This window comes from Pteropus alecto, unplaced genomic scaffold (genome assembly GCF_000325575.1).
Source record: "Pteropus alecto unplaced genomic scaffold, ASM32557v1 scaffold106, whole genome shotgun sequence".
In the NCBI taxonomy this organism is placed as follows: domain Eukaryota; kingdom Metazoa; phylum Chordata; class Mammalia; order Chiroptera; family Pteropodidae; genus Pteropus; species Pteropus alecto.
Window position 1 is genome coordinate 11,638,522 of NW_006442103.1, and position 23,580 is coordinate 11,662,101.

Sequence of the window (23,580 nt, forward strand, 5' to 3'; positions counted from 1 at the left end):
CTTGCAGGGTGGCGCCCTCTGGGACCCTATCCTCCTCATGGAGACCCTCCCACCTTCCCACGCGCCCTGTAACCTTTTGAAGCCAGACGTCCTCAAGAGCACAGTCTGCATCTCTAATGGTTCCTCTGCGTTAGACCTCACCATGAGGTCTCCAATCCTTCCTAAATTATATCCTAAATGTGCCTTTTTTTTTTTTTCTGGGAGAAAGGGTCTATAGTTTCCATCAGATTCTCAGTGATCTATTATCCACCTGCACATTCAAAAATGTGTAAGCAATTGCTTTTGGTGTCTCTATTTTTTCTTTCACAGAGATGACTTGTGACTCTAATACGGATACTTCGCCTTTATAATCTCCTGACCCTGCCAAGCTTTTGGCCCCTCCAGCCACCTTACAGAACTCACTGCTCTGATGACTCCTTAGACTCTTCCTTGGCTACACCTCAGGCTCAGGTCTGGAAATGCCAGCGGTCCCCTTCCATGGCTCTCAGTTGTACCAAGATGACGTGGCTATCTCCTCCAGGTTCACCAAACAAAGAATTCCACAACCACAACATGCTAGGCTCTTTCTAGGCAGAGAGGACACCGCAGTGAACAAGACAGACGAAGCCCTTGTCCCTGAGGAGCCGGCACTCATCATAGCAACAAGTAATGCTATTCTGTGGATCACAGTTCAGTCTAGACTCAGTTCCCCTATTTGCCTGTTCTACCTTTTAAGGGATAAAATTATTAGCGGGTCAAGTGAAAAATTTATCAGCTCTTCTGCTTTCAGCAGAAGATATTTGCAGTCGTCTAATTAGTCAGAGGCTCCGTCAGTATTCCCTTCTGTCTTGCAGGCAGTTTGTGGCGGAGTCCCCCTCAAATCCTCTCACCTGGGCTGCCCCCCTGATTCACGGGTTCCAGACACTCAGGCACCTTCCTGGCACGTAGTGTTCTGTCTCCTCATGTCCTTAGACCTTCCCTTGCTGTCCACTCCATGACAGCAGCAGTTCCATCCAAAGGACAGGAGGCCCACGCAAGTACCAGTTAACTTGCTCTTGGCAGGTGGACATCAGAGAAGTCCCTGGTCCTGACTCCGCAGCTCCTCTTCCTGAGGTTTCCTGGGCATCTCCTCCAGAAAAGCGCTTTCTCTAGAATCAGTGCTCAGTGGACTCTCTATGTGGCTTTGGGCAAATTGAATTCTCTGGCTTTCTTCATTTCTGTATCAAGGATAACAACACTTATCTCATGGGGCTGATGTGAAGAGTAAACGAGACAATGGGAAGTACCTAAGTGCCAGTTGCAAAGTGAGGCCCCTACACACGAGCACAACCCGTGTCAGTCCCCTGCCTTTCCTGCTCTGTCATGCCTGTCTTCCTCTAGGCATCTGGCCTTTCCTGGGCATTTTATGCCCTCTGCTTTCACTTTGAAGTCTTATTTCGGTATCTGTTTATTTGGGGTTCTTTAGGAGGCAAGAAAGAACTGAGAAGTATGCTCTAAAATGGTCGGGGTGGCTATGCCAAGGTGCCCTGGGAGTGCAGGCCTCGGGGGTCAGGGGCTACTCTTCGCCCAGATGTGCCATTTCCCACAAGTCCCGATTCTCAGGCCCCGCCTCTGGCCCAGGCACGCTGGGGAATTGCATCATGGAAACTCGTCCCGAGCAGAAGGAGCGCAGCTGGGAAGCAAACCACCTGAGAGTCCATATGGGCCATATGGGTCCCAAATGCCAGCCAAGAAGGGGCCCAGGTGTCTGGGCCTCCTGAGAAGCTGGACATTCACAGGGGACACGGGGCAGGGAAGAGCTCCTGGCAGAAGTGCCATGGGGAGGGTGAGATGGCGCCGAGCTCCATATGGGGCTCACCTGTCCAGACTCCACTTGCACTGGGTGGCCCCCTCTGGACCTATGACAGCCTGCCCTTGTCCACCTGCCCCAATTCTAGCGTCCCTCTGAGGAGCAGCCATGGGGGTGGGAGGGACCCCTTACAGATGCCAGGGCCCAAGGGTGGGAAATAGGGTGCCGCTGTCCATGGAGAGATCCAGCAAAGCTCTGATTGTGCAGTAAATGTCATTGAGAGGGGTCCAGGTTGTAAAACCAGCTAAATCTGAAAGGGCTGGAAAACAGATTTCGTCCTAGGCCTGGACGGCTGGCGAGCAAGGGCAGAAAACGATTCCATAGATGGTCTTCACTCTGAACATCGACCATCGGGGGCTCCGCGGAGCAGCCAGCGAACACTGTGAATCTCTGCCTAAGTGATACGCACCTGCAGGACTGTGTCCGTATGGCAGGTAGCCTCCCAATTCAGTTGCATGTAGGAGCAGAGAATGTGTGGCAGACAGGATGAACCAGGGGCATTGCCAGAGAAGGGAAAAAGCAGGGAGACACTTCAAACCCAGGGATTCAGCTCAGGAGGAAGGAATACCAGCTCTCCCGGCCCCACCCCCACTTCCTGCTTCCGGTCCTTGGGTGTCTCAGTCCCTGTGATCGGTGATGGGATAAAGAACAGAGAACATCTTGAGGGCAAAGATTATGTTATGTTCACCTCTGGCATCCTCAGCATCTTTCCAGGCGTGTGTTCCACCCTTTGCTGAGTGAATGAATAAGTGATGCTCGTTCTTTATTACAGTGACTGGGTTGAACTCAACGGGGAGTCTCTTTATTGCTTTCATTGTCCTTTACCCTCCAAGTTATAGATTTGTTCCCAGTCCTATGCGAAACTCAAGCTGAGCTCAGAAAAATGCTAGCTAGGGTCTGGGGCAGAACTGTAGAGTCAGAACAGCCCCTGGAGTTTGGGGCTCCCATAGCAAGATCCTTGGAGGCCCCACCAGAGACAGCCCTGGGCATAGGACCGATCACTGTGGCATCTGTAGACTCCAGTCTCACTGGAGACCCCACCACATGGATCTCCTGGCCTGGAAAATGTGGACGTGGAAAGGGCTGCGTTCCCCTGGCTTTTCATCACGAGTGGCGGGGAAGGCGGGGCCCACTCAGTCCTTCCACTAGGGCCAGATGGTGTGGGTCCCGAGCTCTCTGTTTTCAGAAAGTGGGGCAGGGCTCAGGGGCCCACAGGGAGCTAAAAATAAAGCCAGTCTGTTTGTGCTCCCTTGGTGGGAGTCTGGGTGGCCGCCGGGGATGGATGAGCTGCGGTCCTTGTCTGGGTGACATCTTGCTTCATTTTGCCCCCAGGAGTCAATGAAGCACATTCCGCCCTGCATTTCAGGGTTATCTAATCAAGCCAAGCTGGGAAGTAAAAAGGAAGGGAGAGATGGGGACGAAATAAGTCCAACTGAGAAACTAGAACTACAGTTGCAAAACACTGAGGCCCCTTGAATCTGAACCTGTGTTTCCTTTACGCTGTCACCCCTGCTCCTTTGGCCGCACGTCGCAATGTTATTTAGAGTTACTGCGGACCCAAGCGCTGGCAGACTATGCAGCGACCATTCTGGGTTGGCACAAAATGGGGCGGGGGGTGAGTGGGTGGGCAGGGCTCATGCTCTCTGGGCTCTGGCTCCCTCTGAGAGCGACAGCAAACATCCCTTCCTCCCTTTTCTTCACCTTCCACTTCTTCAGATGACTCCTGGGAAGAGAAGTAGCTGTACACACAGAAGCTTGGCTGACGCTTGTCAGGGACAGGAAGAGGCAAGTGTCCAGGGCAAGAAACATGGGTGCAGGTGGAAGAGTGTCTCAGGATGGAAGAAAGGTTGGCTGGCTGGCTTTCTTCATTCTTCCTTTTTCCCTTCCTTTCTCCCTTCCTTCCTTCCTTCCTTCCCTCCTTCCCTCCTTCCTCCCTTCTGTCCTTCCTTCCTTCCTTCCTTCCTTCCTTCCTTCCTTCCTTCCTTCCTTCCTTCCTTCCTTCCTTCCTTCCTTCCTCCCTCCCTCCCTCCCTCCCTCCCTTCCTTCCTTCTTTTCCTTCTTTCCTTCCTTCCTTCTTTCTTTCCTTCCTTCTTTCATTACTTTCAACCAGCCAACATTTTAAACAACCTCTTAAATATGCCACATGGGTAGGAAAACGAGGCAAAGGCAAACGAGGCACAGATTCTGCCTTCGGGTTCACCGTGGCCCTGCAGACTTGTCTAGGAAGAGATGCTCCTTTTTCCAGGACGGAGGGAGGCCCCTCCTTGATAACCAATGCCACTTCAAAATTATTCCTCTGTTGTCAAATTTTTAAAAAGCATCCTGCTTCTTTGATGGTAGACATACACTTCTATTCTTTTGTTGGTCTCTATCATTCATCAGCTTTCTCATTGAAAACCAGTGGCACTTTATCTCACTCCAATCCAGGCTCTGCCATCATCCCAGGTGTCCACAGGGTCCATGTGGATCACCCTAACAATAGCATCCCCTCTAGTCCCCAACTGTCCCTTCTTTGGAGGTCTCGAATCCGATGTTCCAGGGAAAACAGTGCCGGTTGCCCGTTTGGCAGGCCCCCACAGTTATCTGTGTCCCCACTCATCCTTATCTCTCTCCCTCCATCTCACTATAAAAGGCTGTCTTCCTCTTATCTGAGCTGATCCTGCCAGCATGCCCAGCGCCTCATCCGCTCCCACCTTCTCAAGGACGTTGCTCCATCAATTATACCTCTATCTGACATCTTCTTCAACCTCTCCATCTCTACTGCTCTCTCCCGAGCTCAAGGCTCTGCTCCTTAAAGACAAATACACCTCTCTTGACCCTGCACCTGCTATGGCCATTGTCCCTTTCCTCTGCAGCAAGCTTCTTAAAAGCACTCCACACGCGTTCCCTCCACTTCCATCTTCCATTCACACGGATCCCTGCCATTTACAGAGAAATGTGCCCACCGAGGCCGCTGATGGCCTCCTCGTCCAGATCCAGCAGAGCTCTTTGTCTCTGCATTGCCTGACCTCACATTGGCCGCTGTTGAAAATCCTTATGAAAATTCAATTCTCCCTTGGCTTCTGGAAACTAATTCTCTCCTGGTTTGTCTCTTGCCTTTCTGATCATGACTCGGATCCCTTCACCTCCCTTACACGCAGGGCTTGGCATGTCCTGCTATCTGGTTTCTGCTCTCACCTCTGACACCTCAAATCCAGCATATCCCGAACGGGCCTCACCGTCCTGTGTCTTCCCTCTTGTTCTCCAGCTCAAGGAATGCTGCCCTTCAGTGACCGAGTCACCCCTGCTTTTACTGCTTATAACTGCCTTATATATTAACTCTACGTAATGCAAGCGAGCTATGAGAAATTTAGCTAAAAAGTGGCTGACCTAGGATTTGAACCCAGAGAGCCTGACACCAGAATCCATGCCCTTACCCACTAACCCACTGCTTCTCTGTAACCAAAGCCTGTGGATTCTACTTCCTTAATAATTCAACATCCCTGGACCGCTGCATCCTAAAGGTCTGGTTGGCTGCAACCTTGCTCCCTATAATTCATTCCTCAGTGGGTCTCCATGTCCTTCAGGATAAAATCAGAGTCCTTGGGTGGGTAGGCAAAGCTTGTTCACTTCTCCAGTCCCAACATGGCTAGAATTATGGTGGCCACATAATTTATCGTCCTAACCGGGATTGCCTGAGAGTGAACAAGGGCCTGTTTATAATTAAGCTGGGCCAATAGGTATAAACTAGGACAGTCCCAGGCAAACTAGGATATATGGTCACCCTCACTACCATCCACTAGATTGAAATATCTGCTGTTCTCTGAACACACTCTGTTCTTTCACCTCTGGGCCTCGGAACTCTCAGTTCCCTCTGCAGAAGAGGGCCATTTGTCTCCTTCCGGGGGCTCCTCCCCGATGTCGCTTCCCCCAGGTTATGTAAGGCACCTTTCTTCTGTGTCTCCTTCATGACACTCTCTGCTGCAGCCGCTGACAGAAGAATGGGAGCCGGTGTCACAGCAGCGTGGTTAGGTGCAGGGGCCGGGGAGCCAGGCCGCCTGGAGTTGAATCTCAGCCCGCCCACGTCCCCGTTAGGTCACTTGGCCTCTTCGTGCCTCTGCTTTCTCGTGAGTTTCTCGTGGGGACTCTATGGGATGGTCTGTGTGAGACTAGCCCGGCATATAGTAAACACTCACTAAGCACAGCCACTATTATTTACTGAGCATTTGCTACGTGCCAGGCCCGGTGGAGCACGTCACACTCATCCCACATACTGTCTGTCACAACGGTGAGTGTCGTTATCATCTCGAACCATCTCAATTTTACAGCTCGAGAAACTGAGTCTTAAAGAGGTTCCTTGCCCCAGGTGATAAAGCAGCTGGATGCCAGGTTCCAGCCTGGGGCCCAGGACCCCGGGGCGTGTGTGATACCCGTGGTGCTCACTTCAGTCTCCCTCACTAGACCGTCAGCCACCTGAGGGCAGAGACGGCACCTTTTGCCTCAGTGTCCTCAGCCCGGGGCCGGCGGCCGGCCCAGTTCAGTAAATGTTCACTGAAGGAAGGAAGTCACTTACGACCTGGCGACCAGGCGAAGGCGTGCTCACGCTCACGCTGAAATCAAACAAGAGCGAGGGAGGAGGGAGGCACGTCCAGGGAGCCAGAGGGACTGAGGTGGGAGAGGTGCCTCTCACGAGGTGACGGAGGGGCACAGGGCCTCTCCTCGCAGGATTTGGGTTTTTATGTCACAGAGACAGAGAAGAGACACCTCTGTATCTTTTCTTCCCAGAATTTAGGCTTTAAAAATATACTTATTGGGGAGGAGGGGAGAAAATAGTGTACGAGTGTGTTTGTGTATGTGCATTTGTATTTTGCTGCAATTTGGGCCCCTCCGTGTCCCTCATCCAAGATAAAAATAGCCCAAAGAAAATAAAACTCCTTCAACCATTTCCAGGTTCTTTTCTGGAACAAAAGCTGCAGGAAGGACAGCCTAGAAGGCCGTGGACCTTAGATGATAGCCAGTAATTCAGCAACAGTGAAGACGTGTGTGTGTGTGTGCGCGCGCGCGTGCGTGTGTGTGCATGTGCGTGTGTAGGAGTGATCTAGGTGGGGGTTGGCATATCAGTCCCCATTCCTGAGGCTAAGCAGCAGCAAATTAACAAAAAAAATATTCCTACCAGGCCTCACACTGCTAAAGAGTAAATATAATTATCCTTAATCAATACAGGCCCTTCAGCGCTCGCTAATGGCTGTCCTGGGCTTAATTGTTCACAGCAGTTGGGGAGCGAGGACGGAGAGAGCGGCGTCCTCCAGCCTCCCTCTGCCAGGGCGGGCTGGCCCGCAGCTGCAGGCAGGGGCCCCAGCACACGTGATGGGGAAAGTCGGAGGTAAAGCTGGACAAGGAGAAGCTCACATGGTTTGGCCCAGACTGACCGAGCTGCCGCCTGGCGTGGCAACCCCACAGCCCCCGCGGTGCCTTTGAGGGTGCCCTTGCCGGCCCTCCTCCCATGAGCCCGTCCTTCAGCCCGGCCGAGCCCTGCTCAGCCTGGAGTCTCTGTCTGCTGACCCTCAGGGCACGGTGGCCTGGTTCCCTGCCTGGACTCTTCTCCTCCATGATGAGGTCCCTTTGGTCCCTCTGTCCCGTACTTCAGGGACCAGATTTCCTGTCTGGTGCACTAACCCCCCAGTGCCAGGACTCCTCATCCTGGGCCCTCCACATCTTCTATTAGACCTGCCTTGTGGCCGCCAGCGGACACCGCCACCCCTCCACCCCCCGACTCAGCTCTTGCTTTTCTGAAGGCCAAAGAGAGCCCCCTTCTCTTCTAGGGAACGCACCAGAGAAACCCATAAGTTTTCTCCATCACATTATGTTCCTCCCTGTTCGATCCTAGCGACTTCTCCTCTTGTCCTTTTCTCTGTGGGGCTGGAAACCATTTGATTCTCCTCCAACCAACCCCTGCACAAGAATGTCACCTCCCCTGGTCCAGTCCTAACAAGCTCTGTGTAAAATTTCAAATCCTTTGGCACCCACAGTTGGCCTGTTCCCTGCTCCCTGATTAGAGAAGCCCAAATTGCCTGAGGGCTAAAAATAGCATCTTCATCAGTCACTAACCAACCTGATAAGTAGCAACCCTAACACCCCCTGCCCAGTGTGCCTGGGGACACATCTCCCAAGCCTCTGCTCCCTCAGGAATCCCTGGAGGCTGCAGCACACTCTGGAGACCCCCTAGAGCCAGCCCACAGGCCTCACCCCCCTTGGAGCATGTCCCTTATTGTGAAAGATAACCAAGGTAGGGACACGTGATCAGTGGGTGTCATCGCAATCACCCTGGGGACCTTAAAACACACAGGCTGTGGATCACAGCCTGGGCACACTGAATGGGAGCCTCCAGGAGGAAGGCAAGGGGCTGTGTGCTCATTGGGACCTCGGGTGATTCTGACGCAGCTGGTTTGGTCACTGGCTGCTGGGAGCCACTGCACCAGGTGACTTTCCCATGTTTGTCCTCAAATACTAGGAAGCCTAGGAACTGGGAAAGTGACCGGCAACATCACTGGGGACAGAAGGCCGGCTTCATGTTCCAATGCCCCATGACACATCCATATGGGGCTCGAGCCACAGTCGCCAAGGCTGAACTGAGTGTGTTTCTCACGTGCAGAAAAGCCCGTGTAGGGTTTGCTCTCCATGACAGTCATGTGGCGGCTGGGAGGCTGGTCGTCCACGCTGGGATGCCTGTTTATCTCTCATCTGTGTTACTGTCAACCTCCTGTAATGTCCAACTGTTTATGTCCATGCGATCTTCCCCACCGACTTTATAACCGGTTGCTTTTGACCTGGAAACTCCTAATCATCCTTCACGACTGAACCTGGACACTCCATCCCTAGGAAGTCTTCCCTGAGCTGCTGCTCTCCCCATAAGCAATGGTTCCTTCCTCTCTCTACCCCAAAAAGGCTGTTCTTGCAAAGGACACAGTCCATTGACTCACAGTGTGTTTTGTCTGTCTGTCCGTGCCCCGTCTAGACCAGGGCTGCGATCATGTCTAATCATCTTGGCATCTTCTGAGTCTAGAACAGCCTCTGCTGTACAGTATGTGCTCAGTAAACGCTCGCTGGGTGCAATGTGAGCCTCCGCCTGTGGAGTGCAGGCTCCACCTGGAGTGCTGGGAACCTCACATCTTCTAAGAGCCCGGATGCTCCGCAGAGCCGTGCACGCACACCTCTGGGGAATAAAGGGAACGGCGGTGGGTGCTCCAGTTCTGCACCAAACTCATCTGCACTCAGTGAAAATGTCGACACTCTCGCCACCGGCTCCTGGCAAATTTCATCACTCCCTTCTCTGTCCAAACCTCTGTAAACACGCCCGCCGTACTGCAACCACTTGTTCACGAATCTGTCTTCCCCACTAGACGCGAGCTCCTCGGGGACCAGGCGCGTTTCTCGTTCTTCTTTGCACGCCCCATCCCGGCTCCTAGCAGGGCGTCTGGCACAGTGTGAGTGCTCGGTGCCTGCGCGTGGAGTCGCTCACCACCGGAGCTGTGCGTGTGTGTGGCTGTGGGACCAGGAGCGGCTCACAGTTCGTGGAGACCCTGCAACGAGAGTGACGTGGCTCTAAGATCCTCGTAGAACAGTCTTGCCAAGTGCCGCTGCCCACTTGGTAAGAGCGAAGTGCTAGGGCAGTTTAGAAAGATGCCGGCTCCTCGGTTTGGCTCCCCATAACCTCCTCTTGTCCCATCCCTAAGCCCCCAAGAGCACCTGACCCATCAATCTTTATAGCTGCTGCCGCCTGGATATGTGACTGTACGTGGAGGTCACGGACCTCGTGCGTTACAGGCTCAGGTCTCCGGCCCGCAGGGTTAGCAGAGCAACCCTGTCTTCTCGTCCTCCGAACCGCCTCCTGCTCAATATGAATCAGGTGCCCGCTACGTCTCAGTCCCCGCTCCAGGTGCCGAAAGCACTCTTCTGGAAAGAGATCCTGAGGGGTCTGTGGCTGTCGCAGTTGGAAGAAAGTTGGCAGGGAGAAGATAGGGTGGGAGCTGGACCAGTGGAGCAAGTCCAGGGACAGTAAATTACAGATGCTGGGAAAACGGCTTCAGCACCTTCGGGCTGCTCTGCGCTCTCTGTGGCATGCTCCGCAGCATACGGTGTGGCTGGGGTGCCCTTCTCCGTGTGGCTGGGGTGCGGTGTGGCTGGGGTGCCCTTCTCCGTGTGGCTGGGGTGCGGTGTGGCTGGGGTCCCCTTCTCGGAGGCGGTAAGGACGGGCAGGGCACTGACGCTCAGAGCTGGGCACCCACGGTCTGCGTGTGCCAGCCCAGACGGCTTCCGGCCTGGTGCTGGGCTCTGTCCCCAGCACCTCGCTTAAGGGTAATCATTTTAATAAATCCGAATTGTGGGACTCTTGCCCGCGAGTGAAACCGAAGGCGAATCCACGATGCAGACAGAGGGGAGTGCAGTTGCATGGGGCTAATTACGCGCACGCCAAGCATGTGGCGGCACACCTCCGACCAGCAGGCGGGGGGCGTGCTCTGGGACGCAATTAGTGGCTGTGCACGCATAAAAAATGAGCCAGCGCCGCCTCGAGAAAAAGAAAACTTGCTGAAGTCACAACCTCGAACCTGTGTAGTTACAATCACGCAGTGGCGTCACTTTGGCTTCAGCGACATCTGCCCCTCCTCTCACGTGCAGGTGGGCTTGCCTGCGGTGGCCATCCTTCCGCCGTCCCCCTGCCTGGCACATCTTCCCTTTCCGCGTCCTCTGCTGTCCCAGGGCCTGGGCTCCACACTGCGTCACCCTGGCCCTCCCCGGGGGCTGCGGTGAGTGGAGCATCATTCTCAGAATAACAGTGACGGCGTGAATGCGCCGAGTCTGGCACCTCACGTGTCTTACCTGCTGATCCTCATGGCAATGCTATGGGGCAGCTAATAACACTAACCTCACTCTTACGAGGGGAAACTGAGGGTAAGAAAGTTAAGTAAGTTGTGCGAGGCCACCCGGACGGCCTGACCTGCATGCTCCCCGTTATGCTCGGGGACACGGGAACGGAAGAACCAGGCTCGAGTCCCAGCATCGGCACCTCGGGTGGGTCATTTCATCTTTCCTCTCTGGAAAAGTGTGATAATAAAACTTGCCTTCGGGGTTTTCTGATGTGGAGATGGAACGAAGCCGTGTCTGTGAGCGGGACAGGCGGGGAGCGCCCTGTGCCAAGGCCCGGGGGGCAGAAGCGCAGGGTGGTTGGGCCCGGCCGCCAGCATCAGCCATCGGGGGCGAACCCCCTCTCTGCGTCGCCCTGTCCGGCCCTCGCTCCCTTCACTTCGCAGCTTCTCAGGGGCCGTCCCTGACCACCCCAAGTGGTATCGCTGCTCCCACCACTGCGCACGAGAGGCGCCGTGCCTGCCGGGGTCCCCCTTTCTCCCCTCCTCCGCCTGGCGCTTCCTCCACTCCCGCCTTCTCTGCTGCGTTTTCCTCAGGACCCTGATCACCTTTCTCATCCTACACACTGCACTGTGTGCTCCCGTCTCCCTGACCCCTGCTCCCCACTAGCGTGTGAGCTCCATGGGGCAGGCGTGTTCATCTCTTTAGTTCATGGTTGTATTCCCAGCATCAAGAACCGTGCCTGGCACCTCATAGGTGCTCAATAAATATCTGAATAGAATACCGATCGAAGGTCCTTTGAGGCAGAAAAGGTACAGGGGGTCCGTTAGGACAGGAGGTCCCCCCCACCCCCGCTGTCCCCTACGCCGAAGCACGGCCTCCGGCTCAGGAGGTGGTACGGCTCAGAGCAAGGCCACTCGCCAGAGCAGTCACCAGGCAGCTGACTACCTGGGAGCCTTCTTGGCTGGGGGTGGTGTTGCCAGATAAAATACAGGACGCCCAGTTAAATTTGAACTTCATATCAACACGAATAATTTTTTAGTACAGCTATGTCCCGTGCAATATTTGGTACACACTTACGCTATGAATAAAAGTATTTATTGTCCTGTATTTTTATTTGCTAAATCTGGCATCCCCAGCTGGGGGACGTGTTTGCACGGCGCCCTGAGAAGATGCAGGCATCAGGAAGAGTCCCTCAGCCACAACCAGACCTCCTCCTCGACTGTGGGGAGGGCCCCTTAGAGAGGGGCTTTGGTGAGCATGCCGGCGAGAGAGAGGCGGCAGAAGGGGTCAGGGGGCGTGGAAGGGTGAGACACTGACCTCCGCCAGTGGGTGGAGGCTGCTTCTTGGGAGTGGGTGTGAAGGGTGAGGATACGGGCATCTCCCTTGTGGCACGGATAACTCTGCTTCGTTGCTATTGGCTACTAAAACACCTCCCCTATTGCAGATGCCCACACTCATTAATCTCAGGGAAGGTGTCGCCTCCACTTCAGAGATGAGGGGATTAAGGCCTTGAGCTACCAAAAGCACAGCCTATGTCACCCGCTGGTTAGCTGCTGAGCCGGGGCTCGGACCCTGGCCTCCTGACGCTGGACTCGTGCCCAGTCTGTGTCATGAGCAAACTCTGGAGCACCTGGACAATCCCACTAATACTTCTCGGGAGCCCGTTAAGTCCCTGACGCCATGTCACAGGCAGAGTCTGTGGTCACTTCTGTAGCCTTGGTTGGCCACCCACCCCACCCACGTCCAGTCTCCAGGGTGGGCTGCTCTCATCACCTTTGGGGCCACTCTGTGAAGCCAAGGTCTTTAGGGACATGGGGGAAGTCAGGCTGAGGTTGAACCCAGACTGACACCTCAGAACCAGAGGTGCAGCCCCCGCTCGGCTGCAGGAGCGGGAATGCTGCCTTCCCTCGCTTGCCTTGCTCAGGGCTCCAAGGCCTGGGCTGCTCCTGCATCCTGCATTGCCCAGGGTGTCCCATTGGGCAGCCTCCAGGCCTCCCCAGTTTGCTCCGCCCCCATCCGCCCTCAAGCCCACCTGTCTCCCTCCTGGTAGAGTTTTTGATGCCTGTTATCCAAAAGCAAACTAATCTCATCCACCCTCCAAAGGTCAGAGGTTTGTTCCAGCAAGTGAGGTCCAGGGGTGACTCTAATCACCAGCCCGTAATTACTTTTCACACCCTAGCTGCATCTTGAAGGTCCTCTTTGAGCAAAAAGTCTGTGTCTTATGCTAATGACCACACACCAGGCAGGCATGGGACGGAGCATGTAGGAGCAAGGAGGCGGCTGGGGTCCTCTTCCAGACTTCCGGGACTACGGGAAGCTGGAGGTACATTTCCTGCAGAGGGAGCATGTAGGAGCTGGGGTCCTCTTCCAGACTTCTGGGACTACGGGAAGCTGGAGGTACATTTCCTGCAGAGTGGGCCAGAGTCAGCATTCTTCTCCCCGTCTGGGTCTGGGAGGACCATACATCTCACTTTAGACCTTCTCTATGACCTCCTTCGGCATCTCCCACCACTGATAGACGGCACACTCCAATGAGGGTAAGCAGGAAGGCTGGTAAAGGGTCTCCCTACAGAGGCATGAGGAAGGTCCGCTGAAACCACGAGGGACAGCACAGTACGCAAGGCGAGTAAGGCAGAACTGTCACCAAGCCTTGGCCAGTGAGATGGAGGAAGGGAGTGGCACCAGAACCCGGGGAAAGAGAATCATGTCGACAGGGCCCCCTTGAGAGGAGCTCTGGCCTTCGGTGTGGGACAGAGCCGGTCCAAGGTGACCTGCAGGACACACCTCCATTTCACTCTCCTCCGTCTGTCCGAGCTGCTGGCAGGGCTCCCGTTGGAAAAGCTGGCCGGAGACAGAATGCAGGGAGGGAGGATGGCAAGTAGGCCTGAAGGGTACCCTTTGGCCCACCTGCTCTGGACGCCCCCTTGGGAATAACTAACCGGGGGTGGTGGGGGGTGGTTCTTCACTCCCACCTTACTCAGCATGAGAAATGAGGGGACAGCGAGGGTGCTCTGTTCTGCATTAGATCCCGTGAGGGCACTGATGTGGTGTGGGTGGGCGCTTTCGGAAGCTTCAGGAAAAGGAGCACACGACTGGGTCTCAGAAGCCGCGGGACCTTGGCCTGTGTGTGACTGTGGGGATGTCGCGTACCCTCTTGGAGTTCGTGTTCTTGTCTGTGAAGTGTCATACTGACCACCGGCCTGCGGCGAGGACTACGTGGGGTGACGTGAGGGGGACGCTGTCTGCACAGCGCAGACGTAGGGTGGGTGTGCAACGAGCCCGGCTAGCATCAGAGGAGGCTGCCGGGTGACCGATGCTTCCCCCCAGTCCCAGGCCCCCCGCCTGCAGCCTCTCCCCGCCCTCCTCTGGCCAGACCCCCAGTGTGGACCTCTAGCCTCCGCCTAGCCTGGGGTCGGCTCTAGGAAGCCCGCTGCCAGCCCCACCTGCCGATTTCCATGGTGATGCTCATCAGCTCCGAGTCCCAGCACTGTCCCTGTTTGTTGGCAAGTCCGGGCTCCAAGCTCCAAATGACTGCACTGCTCTGCTGGGCGTGGAAGTGAGCAGGAGGGGGCTGGGGGTCCAAAGGAGGCAGAGGACGGAGGGGAGGCCCTGGTCCAGGCACCCTGGGCCGGCAGCTCAGCAGCGCAGGGAGAGGGGCCCTTCCTGCCTGGGAGAAGCCAGCAGCTGCCTGTCCACCTCCTTAGCGGGCACAACTAAGGTGGTTAGGAGGCTGGCGGCTTATGTTTATTCATGTGCCTTTCACACAGCCTTTCCTGTAGGTCACAGTCCCAGGGGCTTCGTGGCCACGCCCCCTTCCTTAACTTTCTCTGCCTCCACCAGTTCCTGGCGCATCCTGCGCCCTCTCTCCTGGATTCACTTACAGATTGTTAAGAAGATCTGTATAACGTCTTAAAGTTCACCAAGCGCTTTGCCCACCCATCACCTCACGTAAGTCTCCCAGCAGCCCTGCCTGCCTACTATTATTACCGTCACCCCCCATTTCACAGATGCCCCGCTGGCTCGGGGCTCTGCACCCGCCCCCCCAGGAGAGAGGGTAGGCTTCTGTGCAGGGACGGCATCAAGGGGAACAGAAAGTCTGCGAGATTCCTCATGTGCCACTGCTGGGTGCCCGGGGCCCCAGGTGCTGCGGTCAGGAGAAGCTATGTGACCATGGGCTGATGGAGGGGCCTTCTTGGGGCGAGCTGCCCTCTGCCTCCTCTCCTGGCTGAGCGCCAGGGGCTTCTTTGCCAGCAGGACAGCATGGGAAGTAAATACCTATCACGTACTGGGGGCAGGGTGGGGCGCTGCAAGCCTCTGATGGAAGCACAGCTGGTAACTGTTGCTGTCTCAGCAAACCTACGCCTGGCAGGGGGTTCCAGGGGACCCCAGCTGCCTTCTCTGCTCTGCTCCATTCAGGGGTACCCAGAGAACTCCAGGCATGCCCCCTATCTCAGTGGAAGGGCCACCCAGCTTTAGGGGAACTCGCCTGCCCACCCGTGCCTTCCCTGGAAGGCTCCCTCTGATTACCCTATCTGAAGAGCCCTCTGTGACTCTTCATTTTCTTACAGGATTTTTCTTAAGAACATATATACTCACCCCAGTAAATTATGATGTTATTTCTTCACTGTCAGTCCCTTCCCCTAGAATAGAATTTTCATAAAGAAGGGGTACTAAACTAAATATTTGGTGGCTGAATGTATAAAAGAATGAATGAAATAAACTGGACCTTTGGGAAGGTCCAATTTACATTTATGAGCACTTACTATGCACCAAGCACTTTTACTAGGGTTATTTTTAAAAGTCTTTTGATTCTCACAATAATGCTAGGAGGTATCTTTTGGTTCCCTCGTGTCACAGATAAGGAAACTGATGCTCAGAAGGTTACCCGACTTGCCCAAGGTCACACACCAGCTGCCACGTGCCTCATCACAGAGAAAGACACCATCAAACACATGGCTGCCCAAGTTGAGGGTCACGCCTCCTCCATCCTGTCCCCGCTCCCCGCCCCCAACACCCACACACAAATACACACACACACACACACACACACACAACACACACACACACACACACAGTGACCAGGTCCTGTCACTCCGCTACGAGAAGATTTCCTGACGTCACCTTATCCTTTCTTCTCCCTCGTCGTTTTCCTAGGCTAACCCACCACCTTGACCTTACCTTGACCCTGCAGGGTCTCAGTTTTCTTCTCTGTAAAATGGGAGCAAGTTCAACCAGCCCTGAGCGCCAGTCTCTCCAGAGGCCCACCCAGCAGGGGGACTACCCGTCCTGCTTGGCAGGGCTGCATTGTGACTTCTGTGGACCCTTTGCCTTCATAGTCTTCTTCCTCCATAAAAAAAGTAAAAATTAAAAAGTATACTTTACCACTGCATTGGTCTAAAGACAAAGATAATCCCGACTGGACTGATTATGATATATTCGTTATTATCATATTCATTTTTTTCTTCTGATTAAAAAAATTAAAATTAAAACATTTTTGTGGGCGTCTAAAAGTATCGTGGACCCTAAACACTGTGTCTATTGTGCCTGCCGGACAAGCTGGTTTTGGGGTCTTGAGCACAGAAAGTCCCACATCCTGGGAAACGTGTCAGTCCCAGGCAAACTGGGACTGTTGGTCACCCCACTCCAAGGCCTCCGTGGACCCATTTCTCCACGGCCCCCCTGACCTCGGTGTTTCCTCCCTTCCCTTGGCTAGTTCCACCCCTGACACGTGGGCGCCCCTGCTGGTCCCTGATCAGACTGGGCACCCTCCTGCCTCAGGGCCTTTGCACTTACTCCTTCCGCCGCCTGGCATAAACACTCGGCCGACGTCATTCAGATCTTTGCTCAAACGTCACCTTGTCAGCGTAGCTTTCTGCGGCCACCAGCGCCATACCCCTCTCACTGGTCTCCCTTCCTCCCTCCTACACATGTCTAGTTCTTTTTCCACACGGCAGAGAATGACCTTTCAAAAAATCAAATTGATCATGTCTGTCTCCTGTTGAAAAACGTGTCTTGGTCCTCATTTCCTTTAGAAGATCTGAACGCCCTAGCATGACCTACGAGGCCCTGACGCACCGATGCTACAAATCAGACGGCACAGTCACGAGCCACAGTGCTGACCCCTGCGCAGCTCCTGCTCTCCCGAGGCCCTGCTGGAGCACAGCCTGCACGATGGCCTTGTGGGAAGCAATCCAGGGGACCTGAGCCTCAGCGTTACCTCATCTAAGACGAGAAGGGACCGCGGCGTGCCAGTGGGGGACTTGGAATTGGTGCCGATGGGAAGGAAGTGAATGATGGGATGACTCCGCGAGGCCCTGCAAGTTGGGGTTTTCCTCTCTCCCTGAGCCCAGCTGGAACCTCTGGGGAGACCCTGAAGGACAGTGCCCATCCCCCTTTCCCCCCACACAGCAAGGGACACTACGCCAGGACTTTACTTGGAAATATTTGCCTTCTTTTATCTCTGGATATCCCTGGAGGCCGGACAGTGCTTTCCAGAAGCCATAGGAGAGAGCGTTTACAAGACCCAGTTAGGAAGTACTTCCCCTCCCCCCCTTTCTTGCATGCTACAATTTCACTCCTCCGTGGAGAGGGAGCGCCAGGGGACTGTCCCACCACAAAGGCCGGTTTCCATGAGAGCTGAGCTCCACGAAAACAACGCAAACGACTGTTGAGCCTTTATCACGCGCCAACCTCTGTCCTTAGCACTTTTCACATGTAAAGTCATGTGCTCCTCACGGCCGCCCTGGGAGGTGGGTGCTATTTGATGAGGTGAGGGTGTGGAGTAGAGCTCCTTCACCCCACGATGCCAAGGTGGCAGGAGGTGTGGGAAAGCCTTTCCCCACCTGGGAAAGCACCCTATGGACAACCAGGGACCATCTGAGGGGACCACTTCATCAGAGCTATTCTGCTGCAGCTACGGCGCCCGTGGACACAAGTTCACAGTCTCAGGGGCTACCGATAATAGGTATCACGACGGTGCCTGGAACACGGCGGACACTCAAAAAAGTATGTGGCGAATAAGCGCCTTTATTGATCACGCATTGTCTCACCGAAGCCACATAAAAAACCTAAGAAGCAGCTATTGTGATTCTGTCTAACAGATGAGGAAGAGGCAGCTCGGAGTAAATACGTAGCTTAACTGAGGACGCGCAGCGAATAAACGTGGACACCGGGCTTTGGCCCCGGCCAGCATGGTCGGACTTGCCTCTGACAGCTCAGGCGCTTGACTCATATTTGTTAGGTGACTAATGAAAACCGGGCGGCGGACAGCTCTACCTGAGATAAACACTGGGGAAGAGGCGTTCTGGGCATCGGAGCGGAATCTGGAGCATGGCTGCGGCATCCTGGGCTTCCCCGCCCCCACCTCCCTGGCTTGGAACTTAGCTCTGTCCCTGCTGCTAATGGATGACCCAGGCTCCCAGGTTCCCGCCCAGCCCTACCCATCCTCGAGCTGCAGCTGTGAAATCACAGTGACAGATCCAGTTTACTTCCCAGGATGAGACTGTGATTATGTTTGCCTCAGCAGGGAGGTGCCCCCTTCTCCATCCTTGCCCTATGACAAACGAGCTCTCCTTTCTCAGTCAGGTAGCTCTGAAATACCACCTCTTCCATCAGGCCTTCCTGGATTGACTCGATGTCAGCTGTCAGCTGATGGAGGTTCTTTCTTCCATCCAGAGAAAGCTTTGAGCCCAGATCTCAGCCACTGTCTATCCCTGTCTTCTCAGATTATTGATAGGACATCTCTCTGAAGCTTTAGGTCCCAGCAAGGAGGTCTCCTCTCCCTATTGTTCTGGAGAGAAGTCCTCTTTCAAGCAGAAGCTGCTGGCAGGGCCTGTCTCACCAGCTCTTATTTCTAAAGGGCCTCATAGGATAAACCCACTAGTTGAGGGAGCCTTGTGAAAAGCCCAGGAACAGAAGGGTGTGTGTGCGTGTGTGTGTGAGTGTGTGTGTGTGAGTGTGTGCATGCATGTGTGTGTGCGTGTGCGTGTGTGTGTGTGTGTGTGAGTGTGTGTGTGTGTGTGTGTGTGCGTGCGTGCGCACGCTCATGTGTGCGGAGAGAGAGATGGGGGAGAGAGAGAAGAGAGGGAGAGCGGGGTGGGGGGAGAGACGGAGGGAGGGAGAAAAGTAGCTGGCATAGATAATTTTTAGGGGGGGAGAGGGTAAAGATTCCTTTAAAAAGAGAAAGGGGACGTGGTTCCATAGTGGAGCAGTTAGCACATCTGCTTTACACGCAGAAGTGCTGGGTTCACACCCCAGCGGAGCCACCGTCCATGGTCTACGGCCATGCCATCCTGAACAAGCCCGATCTTGTCTGATCTCGGAAGCTAAACAGGGTTGGGCCTGGTTAGTACTTGGATGGGAGACCACCTAGGAAGACCAGGTACTGTAGGTATAAATAATAATAACAATAATTAATAATAATAATAATAATAATTAAAAAAAATAGGCTCAGTGATTGCGGCACATGGAGGCACTTTACGTGTAGATGCTGGGGTTCTTCTAGACTTCAGCTGTGCAATCCCTTTCCTTTCCCTCCCTCAGCACGGTCTCAGGGACGTGGAATAATAGGTTTTTGAGATCACGCTAACAGCCTTTTCCTTTTACAGATAAGAGAATGGAGGTCCTAAGACTTGCGGCAGGTCCAGTGCGTGCCCCACCTTGCAGGGAGCTCCCTCCTCCCCGTGCTCGTGGAGGGAGGCCAGTGGCAGCAAGGGGGCTGCAGAGGACCAGACAGAACGTTCTTCTCATTCCTCCTCTGCCTGCTCCATCTCTGCTCCCTGAGGCAGCATTTTTAGGCTGGCAGAGCAGGGCTGGGGTGCAGGGAGGGCTCTGCAGGGAAGAGGGGGGCCTGCAGGGCCAGGGCAGACACCAGTGACAAGAGCAATTTATTTCCCAGGCACAGATTAGACGGCAACTGAGAATTTCTCCCTCTACCATCCATCAGCTGGCCGCCTCCGGCAGCCTCCGTGGGGTCAGGAAATTTGTCTTGACTGCAATGCTCTGCCACTTTATTTGGGCTCCTGAGGCTCAAGCCATACCAGAGACCCCCAAACCAGCAGAAGGAATCAAACCCAAAGATCATCCACAGAGCTGGTACTTTATAATCTGCACCCACCTGCTCCCACCCTGTGCTGTACAGACTTCCCGAAAGACATGATGCATTTCCTTGGGGCCTACAGAGAACAAGGGGCTTCTGTGAGCACACTGCCCTGGCTGGGAAGAGAGCAGCCCCTGAACCCTGTGCCCAGGGTCTGGGATCACTGGGGTTTTCCTAGCCTGTGTTGACAAGAGGGTGTTGGATGAGAGTACCATTAGCTGAAAGGGTTGGAAAACTTTTCCCATAAAGGGCCAGATAGTAAGTATTGTAGGCTTGCAGGCTGTCATAACCACTCAGCTCTGTCACTATAGGGCAGAGGCTGCCATAGACAATACATGCGTGACTAGAGCAGCCACGTTCCAATAAAACTTTATTTACAAAAAAACAGCTGACCGGCCCATGGGCTGAATACCAATGCTCCCAAACCTTGGGAATTTGGAAGACTTCACCTTCGTAACAAGATTTCTCAATTAACCAGGATCGTGAAAATTTTTACAATGAAAAACTGTAAATCAAGGGATGGGGCCATTGGAGTTTACCCTTAATCTAATACAGTGAGCCTACGCATCCCGCCAAGCCTCCGAAGCCATGGGCTCTGCTCCTTTGTGGATGTGGGGCTGTTCTGTCTCGCACCGTGCTTAATCAGCGCTGTGCAGAAGTGTGTAGGATTCAGAGAACAGGCTCCGAAGTCATCAGTCCTTACTCTACTACTTACAAGCTGTACGACCTTAACCTCGCTCGTCTCGGTTTCCTCATCTGTTAAATGGGGCTGATAGCAGGTCACCCCGACAGGGTCCCTGAGAAGCTGAATGAGTTATGACAGGAAAAGCACTTGGGGGGGTGCCCGGCTTGGGGTCAGTCCTCACGTGTAAGTGTTGCCAGACCCTAATTAACCTTCGTGACACCCTGACCAGGGGCTGGCTGACCTTGGTGATGTGAGGGGTTGAGGGGTGAGGATGCTCCTCCTGCCACATGGGCAGCACTGACCGTCCCCATCCAGGCACCTAGGCATCGGGCATTTGGGATTTCTCTTTTGCCTTTGACTATTTTGGTTAGTAAAATGTAAATTCTGATGTCATGCTAGGACTCAGTTATCTGGCTTTTTAAAGGCTAAACAAAGATGAACAAACAGAGATCTTCTTTGTACCCGTCCTTCTTGTCATGTAGCTTGAAAATATTTGCCTCGCTCTCCCCCTTCTTCCAGGCCCCAATCATCCCTGGCTGCCACTTCATTTGTCCCCACTAGGATGTTTCTGGGACCACGGAGGACATCTCAGGAGGAGCTCCTGAGCCAGCGGGGTCAGGCAATTTCCCAAACTCTGCCCTTCAGAATGACTCACTGTAGTCCTCACCTTGGCCTCACAGAAGGGCACATCGGCAGGAAGGGCAGGTTTTCCAAGGAGTAATAGGAGAGTGTGCGTGTCTGTGTGCCTGTGTGTGTAGGGGGAGGGAGAGGGGACAGGAAGGCAGAGGAAGACATAGAAGACGAATACAGTTAGAGAGAATGCTCACATCCAAGACGGGCAGAATGCGAAACTGTAAACAGATACGAGGTGGTGGAAATAAGAAAAAGTAGGAGACAGGAAGTAGGAGAAACAGGAGACAGATTCAGGATGGTGGTGGTGTACCAAGGGCAGCCAGAAATTCAACCACTCGTCTTGGTCATAAAGCGTCCTGTTTTGAGCTTGAAATGTCCTTGACCATGGTGCTGAACTCTTACAGAGGCGGTCGAACCATGCTCTGACTTGAAGCTGTTAGAGTCGCCCGATTCCCTATGATAGTTATTGAGTTGCTGCTCTGTGCCAGATACTCTGCTACCTGCATTCGTTCACACACGTCATCTCTTTTAATCACATGATAACTTCCTAACACAGTAATTCAGGGAACTGCTAATGTCCTGCCTTCTGTTACTCAAGCCTAACCACAGTTGGGAGTGGGCTCTGATGAAAAGTATCTCGCGTTGTTGTAAGGACCTTAAAAAAGGCAAGAGAGGACAAGAGAGAGCTGGTCTCTGGTTTTAAATGATAACCAAAGGGGTCAGCCAGCGTGGGTTTTGTCCGGCATGTGAACCGCTGGAATACTGCATGTCTATGCTAACAGGGGCAGGGTGCTGGGGAATTTTAGGTATTACTATAAATTAGTATCTTTAAAAGAACATGGAAATGATGTATCCAAAAGAGAATCTTTTGTAGTAGAGATTCTAGCAGCTCTAATCCATTCCAACTGTGATGCTATTACCCAAAATACTTCTGGACTTTTCTTCTTGAAGTTTCTTTAAAGACACATATTTATATCTTTTTTTATTATAAATATTCTTCAAATGTGGGTGTAAATTATTTTTGAAATAAAATATTTTTGGCCATTTTATTTTTATTTTTAAAATTTTTAATAGATTTTATTTTTTATAGTAGTCTTAGATTCAAAGCAAAATTAAGAGGATACTATTTCACTTTTCTGTGTTGTTTCTCTGAAGCAAGATTTTATTTTTTATAGTAGTTTTAGGCTCAAAGTAGTTTGAGGATACTATTTCACTTTTCTGTGTTGTTTCTCTGATTTTCTTTGTTTCTTTAAACACACACACATACACACAGTGGCTGAGAAACAGAAGTGCTTTTTTGTGTCAAAAACAAAGTGTGACTCTAATGTATTAAGGCTGCCTTTTCTACTTAATTCCTGAATCAGCCGTAATGGCCATCTCCAGAGAGATACCCACCAACCAATCAGCAATGCTAGCACCGCTGAATTAAGTATGCAGCCTCCCAAGGAAACACTTTGAAGGGCACTGCAATCCTTTAAATGCACGTCATGGAGAGATTCCTATGTGCGCTTATTATTTTAAAAAAATCTTATTGCTTTAAAGACCTGGCTCTGCCAATTACTCACCTCGGTGACCTTGGATAAGTTACCTAACTTCTCTGTGCCCTGGTTCTTCATCTGTAGAAAGGGGGTAGTAATAGTTGCTAACGAGTTAATACAAGTAAAATGTGCTTAGATCAATGCCCGGCCAAGAGTGAGCGTGCGGTCCATGGTCACTTCCAACCGTCCCGCCGTTCATTCACCCTGCTGCCCTTAGTCTCCTAGGCACGTCTCCGGGTAGAGGATCCAGTGAGTTAAGACACGTTAGGAAGCTTGGTCCAGAGCCTGGCATCGGGAAGGTGCCCAACGCACATCTGTTGATCTAACTAGAACTAAAAGTAGCCCTTTAGGAGATGAGGGCTTCCGTGAGGGTTTATGGAAAACTGGAAACTCCCTTGGATAGATTCGTAAGATCACCATGTTTGGGGTATTTTCTGACTATACAGAGCATCCCAACCCTGTGAGACTGCAGCTGGAAGGAAGAAGGTCATGGAACCCTTTCAGCATGCCCCTCCCCCCACGGGAACACCGCTCACCGCCACTTCCATGCAGTGGGTGCTGGGGAGATGGGACGCTTCATGTCGTCCCAGAAAGGACGACTCGCTACAACGTTAGTTTCTGAGGCGTAGTCTCCCCTCTCCTAGGGCAATATGCATGTCTAAGTGAAAAAGCTTTAAAAACTCAAGGAACATCGTAGGCGCCTTGAGGAAGGTGAACAGAGAATTCTGGGTATTTTGTAAGGGACTTTGAAGAAAGTCCTTCTGAGCCTGGTCGAAATCCTAGCATTCATATAAGACACCGTTCTCGTGGGCAAGAGCAGAGGCCTTGGTGTTGGACAGACCTTGGTTCCAATTCCGGCTCCAACACACACAAACTGTGTGATTGGGGAAGCTGCTCACTGCTCTATGCCACGGTGCCTCATCTCACCACCAGGGAGAATCCTGGCATCTACCTC

The 23,580-nt window shown here is 53.2% G+C and overlaps 1 protein-coding gene and 1 pseudogene across 3 annotated transcripts in view; one reads left to right on the forward strand and one right to left on the reverse strand.

Moving 5' to 3' along the window:
- Positions 1-23,580, reverse strand: part of KCND3 (potassium voltage-gated channel subfamily D member 3) — a 187,289-nt gene that overhangs the window by 58,020 nt on the left and 105,689 nt on the right. The gene's annotated exons all lie outside the window — the stretch shown is intronic.
- On the forward strand, positions 18,946-19,064 carry LOC112469189 (annotated as a pseudogene).